The following is a 19,804-nucleotide window of genomic DNA, read 5'->3' as shown; positions in this document are numbered from 1 at the left end:
TAATTTTCTAATTTCTCCTATTTCTCCTAATTTCATGGGAATGACATAGCAAATTTGTCATAATTTGTCATAATTGTCAATCAATCAATTTTGACATAGCAATTTGTCATAATTGTCAATCAATCAATTTTACATAGAAAGTGTCAATTTGTCATAATTTGTCATATTTGTCATTCTTGATTTGAAATTTCCATTTGAATCAAATTCATGCTAATCTTGTCTTTTCTCCAATTTGTCTATAAATTGGATGAATTTCTTCAATAAAAAAGGTCGAATCATTCACGCTTCTAGTACCCTTATGCTGTCGTCTCGTCTTGTCAATCTTGCTTTCACATTATACTCATGCACTTGAAGATGAGATCCACAAAACAAAGCTATTTGAAGGAGAAATAAGGACAATGGAGCCACATGAAGGAGACATCTACATTTGGTTTGCTTAGTTTTCATTTTGAATGTCTTGTTTTCATGTTTTCATTGAATGTAATTAGAATTGGTCATTTCAATTGAGTTTTCGTGATTGAACTAGGCTAATTTCTTATTGCTTTGATGATTTCCAAATTCCTATCTACATTAATTGGTGAACCCAATGTGAACTAACCCCCTAACCATGCTTTTGAGTGCTTTTGAGCTGATTTACAGGTGAAAAACCCAAGAAATAGGGTAATTTAGGGCTTTCTGAGCACTCCTGTGCATGTGTAGGAGCAATCTGTGCCTGTGTCAAGTGATCTGTGCCTATGTCAAGTACTTCTGTGCCTATGTCAAAGGGATCTGCACCTATTTTACTTCACTTTGCACCTATGTTACTGCATTCTGTGCCTGTGTAAGACATTCTGCACCTGTGTAAGGCTAGAAATAGAGGTTAAAAAGTAGTGTTTTTACTTGCAAATAACTTTGTTTTGCATTCTGTTTCTGCATTTTGGTTTTTCTTTGGTATTGATTCTTTGTGCAGCACCTTGGCATTATGCATGGCAAAGACAAAAATGAAACTACTAACAAATTTTATGCAGGTTCGCTAGGCAAAGACCAAACAAATCAAACTTCTAACTTGGTGATTTTGCAAGTTGCCTTGTATTTCAACCGAACTTTTGTGTTTGTGATTCATAATTAGGCACCTAGTATGATTGCTAAGTAGGATGGAATAAATGTGTGTTTGCTTTGATTGTCGAGTTTGACATTGGAGTAGGAGAGTATGCTCTCATCCTTCTTAGGGTGATCAGAAATCTAGATCTTCAATACCATTCTCATGGCTCGGATTGTTTGTTACCTTTAGAGGGCGTGCCTTCCTGACCATTTTCTTTCTTTTGCAAGCAAGTGATAATCGTGAGAAGAGAACGACCCAAAGTGAGTACAGCTAGAATACCTTGGCATTCTAACTCACTATAAATAAATACCTGATGGGCGAAAGCTTTGAAGGAAGGGTTACGTGGGAATTGTAGTTACTTGGGAAGTGATGACCCTTGGACTCTTTCTCATATCAACATCTAAGTAGGGCCTCACAGTCTAAATCATGCTTGCACGACTACATTTGTTTGGTGTCTTGGTGGGCTTAATGTCTCAATCACACTTGCATGACACCAAGGAGTAACGCTTAACAGAAATCCTTACTAAACACCTTGTATTTAGAGGCCAAAAATCCTTCTAGTTGCTTGAGAAGGACAAGTTTGGATACTTGGAAGAGATACTAAGTTCACCATGGGGAGATTTCCATTGGGACTGATGCTTGGCTGCCCTGAGAAGTGAGTGTCGTGGAGGGGATCCCGTGGGGTCAAGCATCTATGTATTCTCCTTGAATCTCATAACGAGTCTACCTCTCAAGTACCCACTGTCTTTACCTACCATAAGAAATGTGTGAATGAGCATGATTGTCTTGAGTCTAAGTTAAAATATCTTGTCTTCTTTGCTTGTCAAAAGTTGAGTTGTGTCTCATTTCAAAAACAAGACAAATTGATTCAAAACAAGGTTAAACACAAGAGTATTTCATCCAACAAAGTTCAAAACACCTTCAAACATGGTTGTCAAACATTTTTCAAAATCTTGTCTCAACATTCATGTCACTTAGATTTAGTTTCATCCTAGGTTTGCATTTTGCAAATTCATTGTCAACTACCAAGGTTAGGTTTCACCTAGGTCATACTCCTTTGCATATCAATAAGGGTCATCCATTTGCATGCGTCCTCTTGCATTAGAGTAATACCATTTCATAATTCAAACTTAGGTTGACATTGTCATACATTTGCATTTGTATACCCTAGGTCTCTTCATTAAGTTTAGGTCATTATCATATCATATTAGGGTCATTTGCATAGTAATTGTCCCTTTGCATATAGTGTCAAAACTAGGTTTTGTCATACTTGAGTAATCCAAATCTTTGTTAAACCCTAAGTCATTGTTAGGAAGTCTAGACCTTATCAAATCTTTTCTCTTTTTGTCATCATTGTCATTTGGTCAAACCTAGCTTAGTATCCAAGCATATAGGGGAGACATTGTCATTTTGTCCTTTTGTCACTTGGTCCTTTTGTCCTTTGAGGTCTAGATATCATTTCAATTTCCTAAGGGTCTCTTTTTAGATTTGCATTCCAAAAAGTTTGTCAAAATCTTGGATAACAACCAAAAACATAGGTTGCATTCTTGCTATAGATTGCATTTTCATCTATTTAGTTTGCATTTAGTTGCATATCATACATTATCCTTGGAAATTTCCAAAAATATTGCATTCGCATAGTGACATGCCTGTTGAGACAAGGTCAAAATCTAAGAAGATGGTCGAACCAACATATCAACCCATTGACAACATCTCAAATTCACAGTTTCAAACTAGTCAAATAGTACAAATTGAAGGTTTGTCAAACACATCATTACCACCATATGGAACGGTTCAACTTGGACCACCTCCATTATATGAACTAGTATTTGTACCCATGAAACCAAGACATGGGAGTGTTCCACCAACACCAAGAGGAAATGCACCTTTTGATTGGAATCAACCAAACCTGCAACATGAAATTCAAATATTACATGAGGAACAAAGTCTTTCACAAGGATTTGGTTCAAATCAAGACATTCAACAAGAGACAAATCCAAATGTCCAACTAGATTCTTACAATTACTCCAACCCACTATAAAACAACCTAAGTGGGAATGGCTAAATGCCAAGTACTCCAACCCACTATAAAATAAATGTGATTTGATGAAAATCAAGTCAACGATAGTGCTCGGGAATAACTCTCCTCTGTACCTTCGGGTATATTAAACCTTGGTTTTCAAGGCTGGGAGACCTCTCAATTGAGTTTATACCTTGACGCGCTAAACAGACCCCTTACTAAATCTAATACAAAATTAGAAGCTACCTAGTTCATCTCCGAAAGGGGGATAATCTTTGTGCAAGAGAGATAGTAGCTCTCCCAAGATACTTGTCATTTCGTGCCCCCATTAGCATTTGGAGTCGGCTAATATGGCGTTGAGAATGCATTGTGTGAGACTCAGTGGCCGTATTCTGATAAGCTATTGGGTGTGTACCTGAGTCTACAAGCAAAGGTTTTCTTTCCTCACCAAATTCCTTAGGGCTTGCATGTTGTGATTGGAGTTACTATTCATACTACGTGTTTTCTATGCTTTCATCCCTCAAACATAAAACTGAAATATCAAAACTAGAGAAAAACAAGAAACAAACTCAGTGATCAAAAACTTTGTCCATGTCAGAACTAGTTTATCCTAAAAAATTTGAAATTTTGCTCAAAGCTAGTTATCCTGGTGAAAAATCAGTCCATCTCAGAATCAGTCATATTCAGTTGCCATACTAAGCAGTCAAAAAATTCAGAATTTTTAGTCTCTGCCCTTTGAACAGTCGTATGAGTCTACTTATTTATCATCCTTCACTAGATCTTGTGTCGTACTAGTCTTCTGATTTGTCATCCTACACTAGATCCTATGTCATACGAGTCATTTTAGTTTGTCGTCTAGCTCTGTATCTTGTGTCGTACGAAACAGAACTGCTCTGAGTATTTTGTCATCCTATGGAAGATCCTGTGTCGAACGAGTTGTTTTATCTGTCGTTTGGCTCTGTATCCTATGTCGTACGAAACATAACTATTCTGAGTCTTTTTTCATCCTCAACATACCCATTTGTCGTATAGTACGAGGCAGCAACATGTGCGAATCAGAAATATTGTCATCCTGAAGCTATTACATTGTTGTCCGGTTTAGAAACTCTGTCATATGAATCTATGGTTTTTGTCAGAACAGAATAGTCAACTTGCCTAAAACAGTCTACAGTGAACATCAAACTAGTTATCATTATCCCAAGCATAAATAGATCAAGATAGTATACCTCTACCATTTGTGTTGCACGATTTGGTCGATCATCTTTCAGCTAGTTCAATCAACTACCTAACAAACTTAAGTCACTTAGATAACGTCTTATATAGGATAGATCTTTCCTGAAACCAAACTAAATCTTACACTACTCTTAGATCAACTTAGATAAACGTCTTACATAGGATAAATCATTCCTGAAACCAGACTAAATCTCAGTTGTTTCTCTCAAACAATACTTTAACTGAACAACTAGCTCTAAAATTGATCTTGACCTTTGCATCAGAAACAACTTTAGGTCACACTAATCCATAAAAATGCCTACACAAACCAGGAGTTCTTGTAAGAGAGAGGCTAAAGGAAAAGGACAACCCTTTTCATTTAAAGATAATCCATTTTACGAAAGGGACCTTCTGACTGATAAACCCTCATCATCAAAACTACCAATTTTTGACGAAACTGAACCTCCCATTATATATGAGATAGAAAACAATGACGAAGATGACATTAGTATTCACGAAACTAATAATGATTCCTCATCCACTGAAGTCGAAGAAGACACAAAGCCCCCAGAAAAAGAGATACTTGACTGTCAAAAGGATAAAGGCTTTAGAAACATGATGAAAGCTATCTTGGCTAGAGAAAAGGAAGACTATTTCTTAGAATTGGCAAAACAAGGTGCCAAACTTCCTATTGGATATGACATTCAAACACTTGTTAATAAAAAGAAAGAATCACCTATACTTGCAGTACACAGACAACTACTAGCCTTGAAAATTGAGATCACAGAATTGAAGAATAAGGATAAACACAAAATTGAAGAATAGGGATAAATCCCTAAAACAATATTCTCTGGAGACAATATGCCCTTTTCCATTTGACAAAAACTTATATATGCCTCTATTTCCTTCATGAGTTGAGATCCCAAAATTTGACAAATATGATGGTACCACAGATCCTCAAGATTATGTTAGGGAATTTTGTGCTGCCTGTATGGAGTTCATGCACGATCAAACATATCTCATGTGCCTTTTCTCGAGGAGTTTGGGGGGACAAGCCATGGAATGGTTCTCAAGTATATCTAAAGGAATAAAAATGTTTGACAAACTAATCCAACTATTCTGACAACAATACTCATACACCATTTGACATCCTATGAGTATGATTGAACTTTGCAATACTAGATAGAAAATAGGGCAACCTCTTCTTACTTTCCTCCAACGTTGGAGAAATATGTTCTCTAGGTATTCCCGACCTATTCCAGATTCTGAGAAAATGGATATATTTGTCAACAACTTAGTTCCAGAATTGAAATATAGCATCCAAATGCAAGTACACCCATCATTTAACAAAATGGTAGATAATTCCATTCGAATGGAAGATGTACTCATAAAGAAGGGGGATATCTCACTTTGGAAAGAAACACAACTAGGATCTAGCTCTAAAGAGAAGAACAAGTATTGGAAATTTGGTGAAGACAGCAACAAGAACGTTGTTAATGATGGAGTAGTAGACACTATTAAAACCAACTCAAAACCTACAATATTCAACTTGGCTAGTGGCACACAAGCGCTCAAAGTTGCTAAAGCTACAATAGAAAATCCTCCAAAGAAAACAAAAGAGTGGTTCAAAGAGAAACCTTGGCTTTCTAAGCCTAAGCGTGATTTCAATCCTCTGGAAGAATCATATGAATCTTCTTTTAAAACTCTATTGGCAAACAACTTGATAACACTACCAGATAACTCTCGACCATATGATCCAAAAGTTAAACCAAAATGGTGGAGAGAAAATGAATACTATGACTTCCATCAAAATAAAGGACATAACATAAAAAACTGCATGAAGCTTAAACATGAGATTCAAGATCTCATAGATGCTAGTAAAATTGTTGTCAGCAATCACCCGACCAATGCTGATCATAAGGCTTTTAAAGATGAACAAGGTGATTCATCAAATACCAAAGGAGGTGCCAAAGTAAATTATACTTATACCAGCAATGATAACATCATTAACATGATTGAGACTTCCCAATCTGAATATTGCAATGTGATCATAGTCCAAGATAAACCAAATGAATCACGATATGCAAAAGTTCTGACTTGTTCTTAGAAGAAAGTAACCCTCCAAGGAGCTAGTTCTTCAAATCCTGCTCAAACAACGTCAAATTTACCAGCTCAATCAAACAAACAAAAAGAATCCACACTTGAGAGATTTAAAAGGCTAACTTCATCATCATCCTCTAGATATTGCTAAAATTCTCCCCTGCTCACAAAGAGATTTTAGATAACACAATGCTCACAACTAGTGTTCCAAAAGACCTAGACATTGATCGGTTTCAGTCTATGGTGGGTCATCTGACTTCACCTCACTATCTAACCTTCTCTGAAGAAGATGACAACTCACTAAATCATCCACATAACCAGCCATGATCCATAAACATAGAGTTAAATGTGTTTTGATAGATGGAGGCGTGGGGTTGAATATCTATACTTACAGTCTGCTTACACAAATAGGATTCTTATTGATCCAACCAAGAAAATAACAATTAAAGCATATGATGAAGAAGAGAGGACCTCTTAAGGTATGGTATCATTACCAATCAGGGTGGGACCTATAGAAAGAGATATCATTTTCCAAGTACTTGATCTTCCTTTGTCATACAATATCTTATTGGGCAGGCCATGGATTCATGAAATGAAGGTAGTTCCACCCACATACCACCAATGCTTAAAATTTCCCTATAACGGAGTTGAGGTCAGTATTTATGCTGATATAAATGTCTCTTGTAATGCATTGACACGAGGTGTTGATACCTTTGTGCCTCATAATAGGACAGCCCCTACAAATGAAAGTGCAGAAGCCCTGAAGAAGGACTTGGAAAAGAAATTGAAAATTACCAATACTAGCATGGATGGATACAAGATAGAACTAGTACTTTCATTGGTCTCTCTACCTCCATCACCGAAATAGTTGGGCAAACCATTAGAGGCTATGAAAACATAGGCTTCAACTCTGAATATCATATATGATGGACTTTTTGCATAATCTTCTACTTCCCTGGCAAATGAAATAGAAGAAGATGATGTTCTAAACTAGCTTTTTAAGGAAGATAGTGAAAAAAAAGAAGTACGACATTATGAGATTTCCTCGGCACAATATGGTCCAAGCTACAAAATGATTCAACGCATGGGATATTCAGGTACTAGTCCCCTGGGAAAACATCAAGAGGGTATAACCGAACCAATTCAGCTACAAACAAAATCAACAAATGATAAAGCTGGACTAAGATACAATCTAGAAAAGACATCAAACCAGAAACATGCTTCTAAGTCTAAATGGGAGGAAAGGATACTACCTTCAACATCATAGGAAGTCAACACTCAACAAACCCAGGAAGAGTGTGAAAAAGAAAAAGAGGAACTACCAATCAAGAAAGAAGAAACCGTCAGCACTCAAGTTCCAATGGTATCAGCTACAACACTACAAGAAGTTGAAGTTCTAGAGGATATGAAAGACAAAGTAGAAACAATCATAGAATTGTTCACACCACTGAAAATTCCAGTCACATACATTAGTAAGCAACAAGTGGATGATTCAGAGACCGACTCAAGCGAGTATGAATGAGCTTCAGACCATTTCTCAGATACATCCATTACAGAAACTCCAGAAGAGTCTAGCAATATCACAGATGATACTCAAGACATGATGCACTTAAAGCTAGAAAAGGAGATACAACAAATCAAATTAAGAAGACAAGAAGACTATGAACAAGGACTAGAGGAAGGAAGAATGCAAGAAATTTTTTTATCTATTATATCTCCCTATAATAAGACAGAACAAATCAGGTATGGGATCACACAAGAAGAATTGGAAGCTATAGAAGCAGAACCAGTATTTTGTCTAGAGGAAGTTGAATGGGATAGAAGACAGAAATCCATAGAATCATCAAGGTTATGTCAATAGGTATGTCAATTACAAGTGATAAATGAACAAAATCATGAAGGAATTTGCAGCATAAAAAATGTAGGTTTTGACACTATACATACATTCACTCAAACACTTGAAGAAGATCACGCACTTCATCCTATGACTCTGATGACTCTGACAACAGTTTTATTTATGACAATACCTTCCATCCATCTAAAAGGACACAAAGGCCCACTGAGAAAAAGAAAGAAAAATCAAAAATTATATAGATTCCTAAGGCACTTCTAGAAGCAATGCATTCCAAGAAATTGCAAAAGCATGAAAAATTAAAAACCATGTGGATCCCTAAGTGTCTCCTTGAAGCACAATTGTCTAAAGAAAAATCCAAATCAATAACATGCACCTTAAACGATACTATGTCTAAGGGTTGGGTTAGTTCAAGTTTTGATTCTGCATTGCATATCATTTTATTCAAAACACCGCATCACATATAGTTTCTTTTTTTAAAAGCATTGCATTCATAAAGTTTCCGCATTTTCATATAGCAACATTAATAACACAAGGCAATTGTCCATGTTTATCATTTGTTTGCACTCAAGACAAACAAGGGTCGTCTCCTTTCTTAGATATTCAGACATGAAGTCTTTGATGTCCTAAGGTCATTCATTTTCAACATTACCCCATGACGATGCTTTACTTATGATTGGGTAGTGATTTCACTATGTGAGACTTGTTAACCCAAAATCTATCAATTGCTATATGTTAACCCAAAATCTATCAATTGCTATATCTCAAACACATTAAAAAAAAATCTCTAATTCATTCTCGACACCTAGTTGATCATATGACTGGTGAAAAATCTAAAATTCTACTTCAGCACTGCTATAATTGTCACACCCAAGTCGGTTTCATTACTTACAAGTCAAGGCAAAAAAAATATATATAAAAGAAAAAAAAGTGCTATGCCAAATATTCATCTCAAGGCAAAAGAGAAATGATATATAATTGAAATATCATGCATACAACTGCAACATATTCTTGACTCTAGGAACATGCGAGTAACTCCATCAGGGCTATGGACGCCTGCTGGCAATGGAGCAATATTCAAGAAATTAAAGTCTATAACCTTGTCAGAGCTCTAAAGGCTTGCTAGCAACGAGGCTCTATTCAAGATGCTTTTGAAGTTAGAATAATCCACATAGCTAGTCATATAGGATGCTAAGGATCTTTAGTGAACACGAGCGGGAATTAACTCATTTGCACTCACATGGGCAAAAGAAGATCAAAGTTTCAAGAATCAATGGGGAAGTTTTATGTGTCTCCATTTGTAAATCCTAGTCACTAAGTGTGTTAATTTGGATGTTCCAAGGGACTTTAAGGATCGATTGACCACTTATCTATGAAATGTTTTGTACCTCCAATTCAATTGGTGTATTATAAAGTGTAAACAAACATAGTCATCCTTGTTCAAATAGGAAATGCATCTTCATCATGCATATTGCATTAACATAGGTCATATCGAAAATTCATTGTCTCCACATGCATTCTGCAGATCATCATGTCATATAGGTCTGCATACTGGGGGCATAGCTGAAAAAAAATCATAAAAATCATAAAAAGTCCTGAAAAAACCTAAAAATCCTAAAGAGTCCTGAAAAAATCATAAAAAGTCCTAAAAAAAAGACAAAAAAAAATATAGAAGAGAAAACACCCTGGTGAAAACCTGGTAAAAAAAATAAAATGGAATTCTACCAAGTAGGTGAAAACTTGGCAAATAGGTGCCTCTTGTACTCAGCGCAAAACACCCTGGTGAAAACCTGGTAAACAGGCACCTTGGTAAAAATAAATAAAAATGGAATTCTACCAAGTGGGTGAAAACTTGGCAAACAGGCGCCTCTTATACTCAGCGCTCCATCTATCAATGCAACGTTGGCATTTCCCACTTTCATGCATCTTTTCTTTTGCTTGTACATAAATTTCAGTCACTTTCATGACATCTTGGTTCCTTGGAACCCTCATGACTTGAAACTGATCAATGTCCTAGTCTTAGGTCAATCCACAAAGCACATTACACATCCTAAGCAGTATCAACCAAGTCATCTTTCCGTCAGTGAAACATGGTCATCCAATCTAAATCAGTCACCTGTCTCTCGACTACTGAAGAGTTTTTATCACTAAGTCAACAAGTACTACAACATAACGGAAAACAATCACTAAACAGATTGAGCTATGAATGACAATTTTCTTTGCATGATGTCTTTTATATTGGTTTTCGATTATTATCCCTCTGAGTAACTCGAGGAAGTCTATCTTGACTAAGAGAAGCAAGGATTGGGGGCATAATATTTTCTTGTTTTCTGCTTGTAAGAATGATCCCAATGATCTGGAAACATCTAAATTAGTTGGGTGTCTATGATAAGAGTCTTCACATCAAGGTGAAATCACCTCACATACGTTGACTCCACTTATTTGTATGCTACAAGGAGGTCCATATCATTTCTTTATCTTTTTTGAGGGAATTTCTTTATGATGCAATACAAGTCCTTGCAAAATCTATCCAAGGATATGAACAAAAAAGGATCATTGCGGACATGATAATAAAATTTGCATATGAAAGGAAACGGACCCTAATCTGCCTATTGTGTTCGTTATGCTTAGTGATGAATCTTAAGCATTTTAAAATCTGGTGACTAGGTTTAGGTTGCATTGCATTTTGCATATCATTTTGCTTTTCATTTTGCATTTTGTGACTTTAGAGTGATGTCGGTATGATAATAACAATCTCTTTATTTTCTAAATGAGAGATAGAAGCATCATCATTTCTTATGCTAAGTGGTCTCTTTATCATCATTTCTCTGATCGAGTACTTGTGTTTTCAGATGTTTAGTTGCATACATGAGCATCTTATATACATTCATACATTTCATTATTCACTCATCTGCATTCATTTTATTGCATAGAAAAATGAAAAATATTGGCATTACTCATTACACATTCATTTATTTGCATATGAAAAGACACAAAAATAGACATCCATAATCATTTGCATTACATGCATTCATATTGAAAGGAAATGCATACATATAGAATAAAGCATATAAAAGACATCTCATAAATGAATCAACACAAGTATGATGAAGTCAAATCGGATCTCGTATATATATATATATATATATATATATATAATGTCAAGTCTAAAGGTACAAAATGATGTCGAATGACATATACAAACTCCCATCAAAGCAAGAATCGTATAGGGTACAAAAAATGGGTGTGCTACAAAAAAATATATTTGAGCTACAAAAAGAATATCTAGCCCTGAGCCTCTCCCTCATCTCCTAGTGGAGGAGGAGGAGCCTGATGACTGGGATCTTGTTGAGGTGCCCAAGCTCCCTTAGAATGTGCCATATACTAAGAATAAGGAATCACCTGCTGCACTACTAGAACTACCATGCTATATGCTGCGACATAGTAGGCTGCCCTGCTGTTCTGATACAGAACCTCCTACTAGAGAGTGTCTCGCTCCACACTCATCATCGTGACCTGATGATCACGCTCTGCTCTTAGCTCTATAAGCTGATGATCACGCTCTTCTCTTAGCTCTATAAGTTGACGATCTCACTTTTCCAGTTGAGTCTGAGCTACTATCAACTATGACTGCAACTCTACAAGACGTGCTCTCATTGATCATCTTATGTCTCCACCCTACTCTCTCGTCGGCTCTCCACCCTCATCTCCACCTCCAGCTCCACCCTACTCCTCCTGCCATTGCCGAACCTGTCTCAGAGCTGCTCGCTCCTCCTCGGCTCCACCCAATCTCACTCTCACTTTCCCAATGGATCCGCCCTCACCCCTCTATTGTCCAACATCAGCTGGCACCCTGCTGCTACTAGCACCAGGATCATCAATTCCTCGCCTCGGAGCCTCTACTCTCTGTCCCTATCTCTGTCCTTGTACTGGAACAGGGGCATCATCCTCAATATCCTCAATGGATAGTGCTTGCTCCACTGGATCAGTGAATCTAGGAAATGGATGCTGCTAGAACCAATCTCTATATTGGGGAAATACCCCCGCATCTACAACATCATCCATATAGTCCCATCTCAAGCACTGTAGATTAGTCATCTCCTACATGGCCAAAGCATAAGACAATCATGGGGACCTTCCCTGTCTCTCCTCCTCTGCATAACGCACATAGGCTATATAATCCTGCGAGATCCCCTGAGGCCTACCATACTACCTCATTACTCGAGAAATGATGAATTGCTCTACAATGGTCTGTGATCGCCCAATAAGTGGATGTGTAACAAAAAGGTCTCTGTGAACCAGCCACCAATCATCCCATAGCTCCAACCCCCTATAAGGTCTCCATACTACGGCTATCAAGTCATCAAGCTGTCATCTCCAAAAATTTGTCTTGCCCAGATGGGGCTGTGTAATGTTACCGACATACCTATATATAATCAGTTGCCCAAGATCTCTACTATCATCTACCACTAGCTAACAAATGGGAAGGTTCTCCCAAGCCCAAACATGTAAAACATATACCCTTGCAGCCATGCTCTTGCCATCTCTATATACAATCTCATGCATCTCTTGATACATGTGAGCAAGCAAGCAAGAACCCCATCCAAGCCTCTGAGGAGTCTCCATCAATCACATCAACATCCTACCCCAACCACACTGGAAACCCTGCTGCCCTCTATCCAACATCAGAAAACAACCAATGAAGCATGCTAGAACACACGCCAGAAGACACTCCTCACTATATCTGCTCATCAACACGTCCCAACTAATGGAATGAGTCAAAATGTCAGGATCCCTGAAGACATGCCTCACTGCCTGTAATCTTGGAAGGTGTCCTGAATCATAATCCACCTTATCCCCAACAAATGGGATACGAAGGATCCTATAAACATCCTTGAGAGTAATAGTCATCTCCCCCACTGGAAAATGAAACGAGTTATGTTCTGAATGGAACCTATCAACTAAAGTTGTGAGCATTCTATGATTCACACGGATATCTGGTAAACCAAGAAGATGAGTAAAACCACATGCATCGATGTGAACCTGGTCAACCTCTGATAAATGACGTACAAGGGTCAAGATAGGAGGATAAACACATCTAAAAAGAACAGGAGGTAATCGAACCTACAAAAAAACCAACAATGAAGCATCAGAAAACATTCCAAATAAGCCTACAAGAGAAGTAAACCATCACGCAAATCCAACTAAGTCAAAAGAAAAATCAAATTTTCAAGTTTAGACCCTAAAAAATGCTCACTGTTCCTTGAATGACAAAACACAGAGGGGCAACATCTCATACAAGTCACGAATGGTTCTCGTACGATAAAACAATCCCAAATGACAAATTATTACATGTCACACGACAAAATGGTATTTTTACAGACGTGTCGTACGACATGAGGGTAGGGTCCAAATGACAAAACTAATGACCTTAAATGACAAAAGACATTTTGCCAATTTCTCATACGAGACAGGATCCTATATTGCATGATAAAACGAGAAACCCGACCCCAAACATGCCGAAAACTTGAAAAATAAACAAAAAAATTCAAAATTGAAAACAAAAAGAGGCATAAGATCGATCACTTACCGCTGGCTCATAGTTTCAGGGTCGATTATGATGTCTCTAGTGCTCAAATCGATGCTGATGAGTAGGGACCACCATTTTCTTCGTAGAAGGTTTTTTGAATTTTCAAACTTGGAGGGTTAAAATGATTTGAAAATGACACTTTTGTCCCATATATAGCCAAAACCCTAATTTTTTCAACTTGCTCCGATGGACCTAAAAATTGTACCTTTAGCTAAATTGACTATCTTGATTCTATTTTTAGGATCAAAATCGAAATTCAAGATCATTCTACTAGTCAAATTCATAATTTGGACCATTTAGCGTTTCTCTCATCAAGAGCTTATATTTTCTTTAATTTGCGCTCATTTTTCAACATTGAATCTTCAATTTCAATTCTACAAATAACTTTGCGTTCAATTTTTCTTATCAATCAATGCAAAATCTTCAAAAATTCCTCTGAATCAATTTGTGCTCAATTAACTTATCATCGCCAAAAATTGCCTATCATCATGTACCCTCGCTATCTTTCGATTTTGCTCCCGAGGGGGCATACTCATGACCTTATACTCTCACATCTTCAATGTCAAGAAAATTTTCAAATATTCATCAAAAGTCGAGCTAAAATGTTCTTAAGAAAATCAATCAAATTCTTATCACTAGGGGCATCTCATCTTCATCGCTTCATATCAAGTTGAGATCTCTCGATCATCTGAATCAAATCAATCGCTAGGGGCATATCAATTTCATCGCTTCAAATCAAGCTAATATTTGTCTTCATCTGAATCAATCTCTTAACGTTAATCAGTTTCATCGCTTCAAATCAAGCTGATATTTGTCTTCATCTGAATCAATCTCTTAATGTTAATCAGTTTCATTGCTTTTCATCAAGCTGATTATTTGTTTAAACTCAATCAAGGGTTTAAAGAATATCTTTGATCACACTCAATCTAAGCAGGTGTTCAGTTTCGTTGCTTTGGATCAAGCTGGACAATTTATCTTTGCTCCTCGTATCTTGATCAATCAAGTTCAAGATCAATTTTTATCTTCACTCATTGTGTCTAGATCAATCAAGTTCTAGATCAGTAAGATCCACTTCTTGATCAATCAAGTTCAAGTTCGGTATCTTTTGTTTTCTATCATTCCTAAGTTCAATCAAGTCTAGGATCGGTATCGCTTAGTCAGACTTCATTCAACTTTGTCACTTCGAATCAAGCTAAACACCTCGCCCTTTATCTAGTTCATGATCAATCAAGTTCAGAACTGGTATCTCCTAGACATCAACTATTCTTTGAACCAAAGCGCTACTTGCACATTAATTCAAAGAGGGGCAAATGTAATACCCTAAAATTGGCATCTAAACCATGGGCCCCTAATCTCGACAACATCACCAAGTTCCTAACCAAAGGCAATTAAATCAACCTTGAGAACATAAATAATTCTTCAATCATCAAATATCACATGGCAAATCAATTACTCGATATTAATTAAATATTTATTTAATTAATTAAATCATTCAAAGAAAATCATTTTGATCAATTATCCTATTTTAATTTATTAAATATCCTAGCATATTTAATTAATTAATAAATTTGCCATTCAATCATGCAAATAGGAATTAATTTATTACAAAAAAGGGAATTAATTACAAAGCAAGAGTTAAAATTGAAAATGAAATAAAAGAATTGAATTGAGAGAGAAATCAAACTTGAGATATTATTTCTTTTTCTAAATTGAGAACTAGAAATCAGAAAAGAAATTTAATTGAATTATTAATTATTCTCTAAAATTGGAACTCAGAGCTTTTTAGAAAAAGAACTCCAGTTGCATTGAAAAGACTCATTTTCTTGAATAAATCAAAGAATTATCTATTTTTATCACAATTGCATGGGATTAATTTAATCTTATTTTCTAATGCAACTTGGACTTCTTATTTGAATGCATTTCAATTAAACTATAATTGGAATCTATCTCAAGGTTAACTGAACCTGATTTCTCAATTATTTTCAATTAATCCTAAATTGTGCTTTTCAACATCTCTCTTGTGAATTTCTATAAATTCAGCCTTTAGCTCTCATTCAAACCTACCCCAGAGATTTTTGAGAATACGCCATTATTATGCTGATTTTGCTCTAGAGTCATTGATATTGTGCTTTTTTAGATTATTTGCATATTTAGTTTATCTCATATTGCTTTCATTATTGCTTGCATCCATATTGCTTGAATTCGTTATTGCTTGAATTATTCATCCATCTTGCATCCATTTTAGCTTAATATCATATAAATTAAATCCTTCGTCTTGGTGTAGTCTAGTCACTGGTATTGCTTATAAAAATTTGAGAGAAATCTTATACTCGCATCTTTTAGAAGGCAATTAGTTGCTTTGTTATGGTTTATTATTTATTGATTATTATTTACTAACCATACATGTAATGACTTAATTGAAGTGTTGTGTCTTGCAGATACAGATCCTTTCCATTTTTCACACACACAATAAGCATCATAAAGATGATATTTACATGTCAACTACAACATCCTACATATACACACTTCCCTACATTACCTGGTTAGCCACAACATACTCTCAGATCTAACTCTAAAATTTAGTCATAACTAATTTTTCATACTACCTCTATGGTAAATAATGCATACAAATTGAATGAATAAAGGTTCATGGTGCAAATTCACATCACAATCAACACCAAAACATCACTCCTAAGGCAAGATACAACCTCATTCGAATTAAGAAATGAATATAATTACCCACATCCAACCATCTAACATCTACTTAATCTAATTAGAACCCATGTAGGCTTTTCAAACACTCGACGAAATAATAGGTCTGCAGATCATTAATATTTATCTAAAGTTTATCATACAATCTGCTAGATCCAGCTCACACTTCTTCCTACCACATATTATAATTTAGATGATTACAAACCAATTTCATCAAAGAAAAATACACTTATTTTCTTAACTAATCTCATTATTTATTTGGTTACCTCATTATGCCTAGAATCACTCTCTGCAGTGTTCTCCCTTAACACGCTATCAAAGGTTCAAGTGAACATGATAGATATAACACTTTACACATAGCTAGGGCCAGATAATACAAACATTCAAAATGACCACCAGAAATCTCAAAAGAAAGTCATCCAAAATGATGATTGCCAAATATGATGATAAATAAGAAAGATACCAACAATTTTGAAAATCAACAAAATCGAACACATGACAATTTCCAAATTAAATAAAAAGTAACATGATTTTAGTGGTCATTTCATCATAAGAAATCTCAAAAGAAAAATGCTAGCCCCATAGCCACAAAACATAAGTCAAAAGATAGTCAAAACATTGTTGCAATAAAAAAGAACATGAAACAAAGTGACCATTTTCAGCCACACCATAGGGAGTAACTACTACACAACACCCAAGATCACACGTCTTGAGTGTGTTAGAGAATGAATAATAGACACTAAGGCTATTAGACTAACTACTTTACTTTAATACTATGTAAACTTTAACAAAATAAAAGCTAGTCACGGTCTAAAAAGGCCATTATTGATCCAAATACAACATTCTTATAGTTCTTAACAATTACACAAAAGTTTTGCGAAACTAAGAATTCTTTTTTTTTTATAAATAAAATGGAATCACAATAAAATAATTTCCTATTCTCTACACACATTCTACATGCAGTGATAAGATTATCTTAATCAGTACCTTTTCCCCATCATGATCTATCAAACATCTAAATTACATGGATTACCTTTAGAATATATGCAAAAAGTATTCCACTTACTTACTTACTTGACATGATGCACTAATAGGTAAAACAAAACACTTTGGTCTTCAATGCAGAATGAAATAGGCATTCCTTAATATACACCTCATAATATTCGTTTACAAACAATTAAATATTTCTAAATAATTTCCAATACATCATTTAATAGAATTTTTATGAATCTTCATAACTAGATAGAGAGAAGAGGGAGAGAATTTTTGATAGTCAACCAATTCACACATATGCATGCAAACCAACAAGTTCACACAAGTATGATTTATATTTCTCCCTATATGCCTATTACCTTTATTGTACTTTTTTTTTCCATTTCAATATCGATATAGAAGAATGCAAATTGGTCTATCATGATATTTCCTTATATTAAATATACCACTAATATCCTAATTTTCAGACGAGAATAATTAAAAAAAATATTTCCTTACATACTAACCCTCTAGCAATAATAGTCACTACTCCTAATTGATTAAAATACATCATTACTATGACCATTCATTGAATGTCAAAATATGAGGAGAAGTAAAATGAAACTATCAATTAACTAGTATAGGGTTATGTAGGCACATCAAACACATTCAAGTACACACTAACCTGTCCAAGGCTCACATAAGGTTTTTAGGAAAACACAACATTCATTCGCAACAAGAGGACATACCCAACCCTAGTACACAAAATATAAATATTTTAATTTTCAAAGAGAAGAAGGAAGGAAGAAATACATTCTATTCACTATGAATATGCACTCAACATTTTCTATGCAAGCTCTCCAAATTACGACATTGAGTCCAATTACAAGTATAACACAAGTGCACAATCAAACTTTTAGACTTAAGGCAATGCATTATCCAACCTAATAAGCTAGTCTAAAGAGTTTACTATCAGTTAAGAAGGTACATCCACTTATCTCTAAAAATGAGGATAATTGTAGACCTAAACATCTTACAAGAAAACAATGCACATATAATCACGTAACAAGAACTAATCATCAATAAGGAAGAGAAAGAACTGAATACATATGTTACACTCATTTAGGGTTTTCATAAAGAGTGAAAAAAATAAATAGAGCATGAAACATCTAAGATTTTTAAGATCCCATTCGTTAATCACAAGCATACATCAAAAGGACAAGCATACAACGAAAAGACTATATACCGCACACCAAACTAAGGGCACAAGTTACACCAGAGATCCCAGTGTTTGCAAACCTTGGCTCAGATACCAAGTGTAATGCCCCACCAAGAAACCCTAAAGGATTCAACTACCTATACTCGAAAAGACTGTAAAAATATTTTTTTAAATAATATAGAACACAAAAGCATATGAAATAACATTGCAATAGAAGTTTCACTAGCGGAAGACTTAACTCAAACTCCTAAAGGGTTTCCCAACGTGAATTACTTAATTAAACTAATCCTTACTTAAGATCAATTAATCCACTTAAGAAATATATTTAACCATCAGGAACTTAGTTACCCTAATCAATGATTGTTTCATTCTTTGCACGAGAAAACACTAACATTTATATGCTTCATTTATGATTAAACATTCAATTACATTACATCAATGAATTTAATGAAAGATATAAATCTTAACATCTAAATCTCATCATAATACATTGCTTTTACATTGCACAGATAACATAATATTACAACTGCACTTAATACACCAAGTTTCATAAAGATAAATAACGATTACATCAAATTACAACTGCCATGAAGTCATACATATAAACATCTGATACAACCAACCACAAAAGGTCCAAGAGATACAAATATGATCAAAGAAGAAAAAAGAGGATCCAACTGGTACAATGGAATGAAATGATTCTAAGAGAAACATCTGGAGCACCTGCAAAACTAGTCCCTTGTGAGAAAGCACAAACAAAATACCCAATGGAAAATGGAACTACCACTCAACCATGTGGCCCAAAACCAAACCACCCCTCCATGCTAGGAAATAGTAATAAGGTCCTCAAGAAAATCACAATAAAGCATCACATGGTCTAACATGTACATCGAGTACTCACATAAGGCATAAGCATACAAATATGACTCCCACAAGAGTACTCCAAGTAAAGCCAACACAGGGCTACACACTAGTGAACATAAGGCAAGAGTGTCATCCCATAGCTAGTATGGGTTATCCTGGAAGGCCTCCATAGGCTCCGAACC

The sequence above is a fragment of the Cryptomeria japonica genome, chromosome 4 (assembly GCF_030272615.1).
Source record: "Cryptomeria japonica chromosome 4, Sugi_1.0, whole genome shotgun sequence".
Lineage (NCBI taxonomy): Eukaryota > Viridiplantae > Streptophyta > Pinopsida > Cupressales > Cupressaceae > Cryptomeria > Cryptomeria japonica.
The sequence above is the reverse complement of the archived record's forward strand: the minus strand, read 5'-3'. Positions refer to the sequence as shown.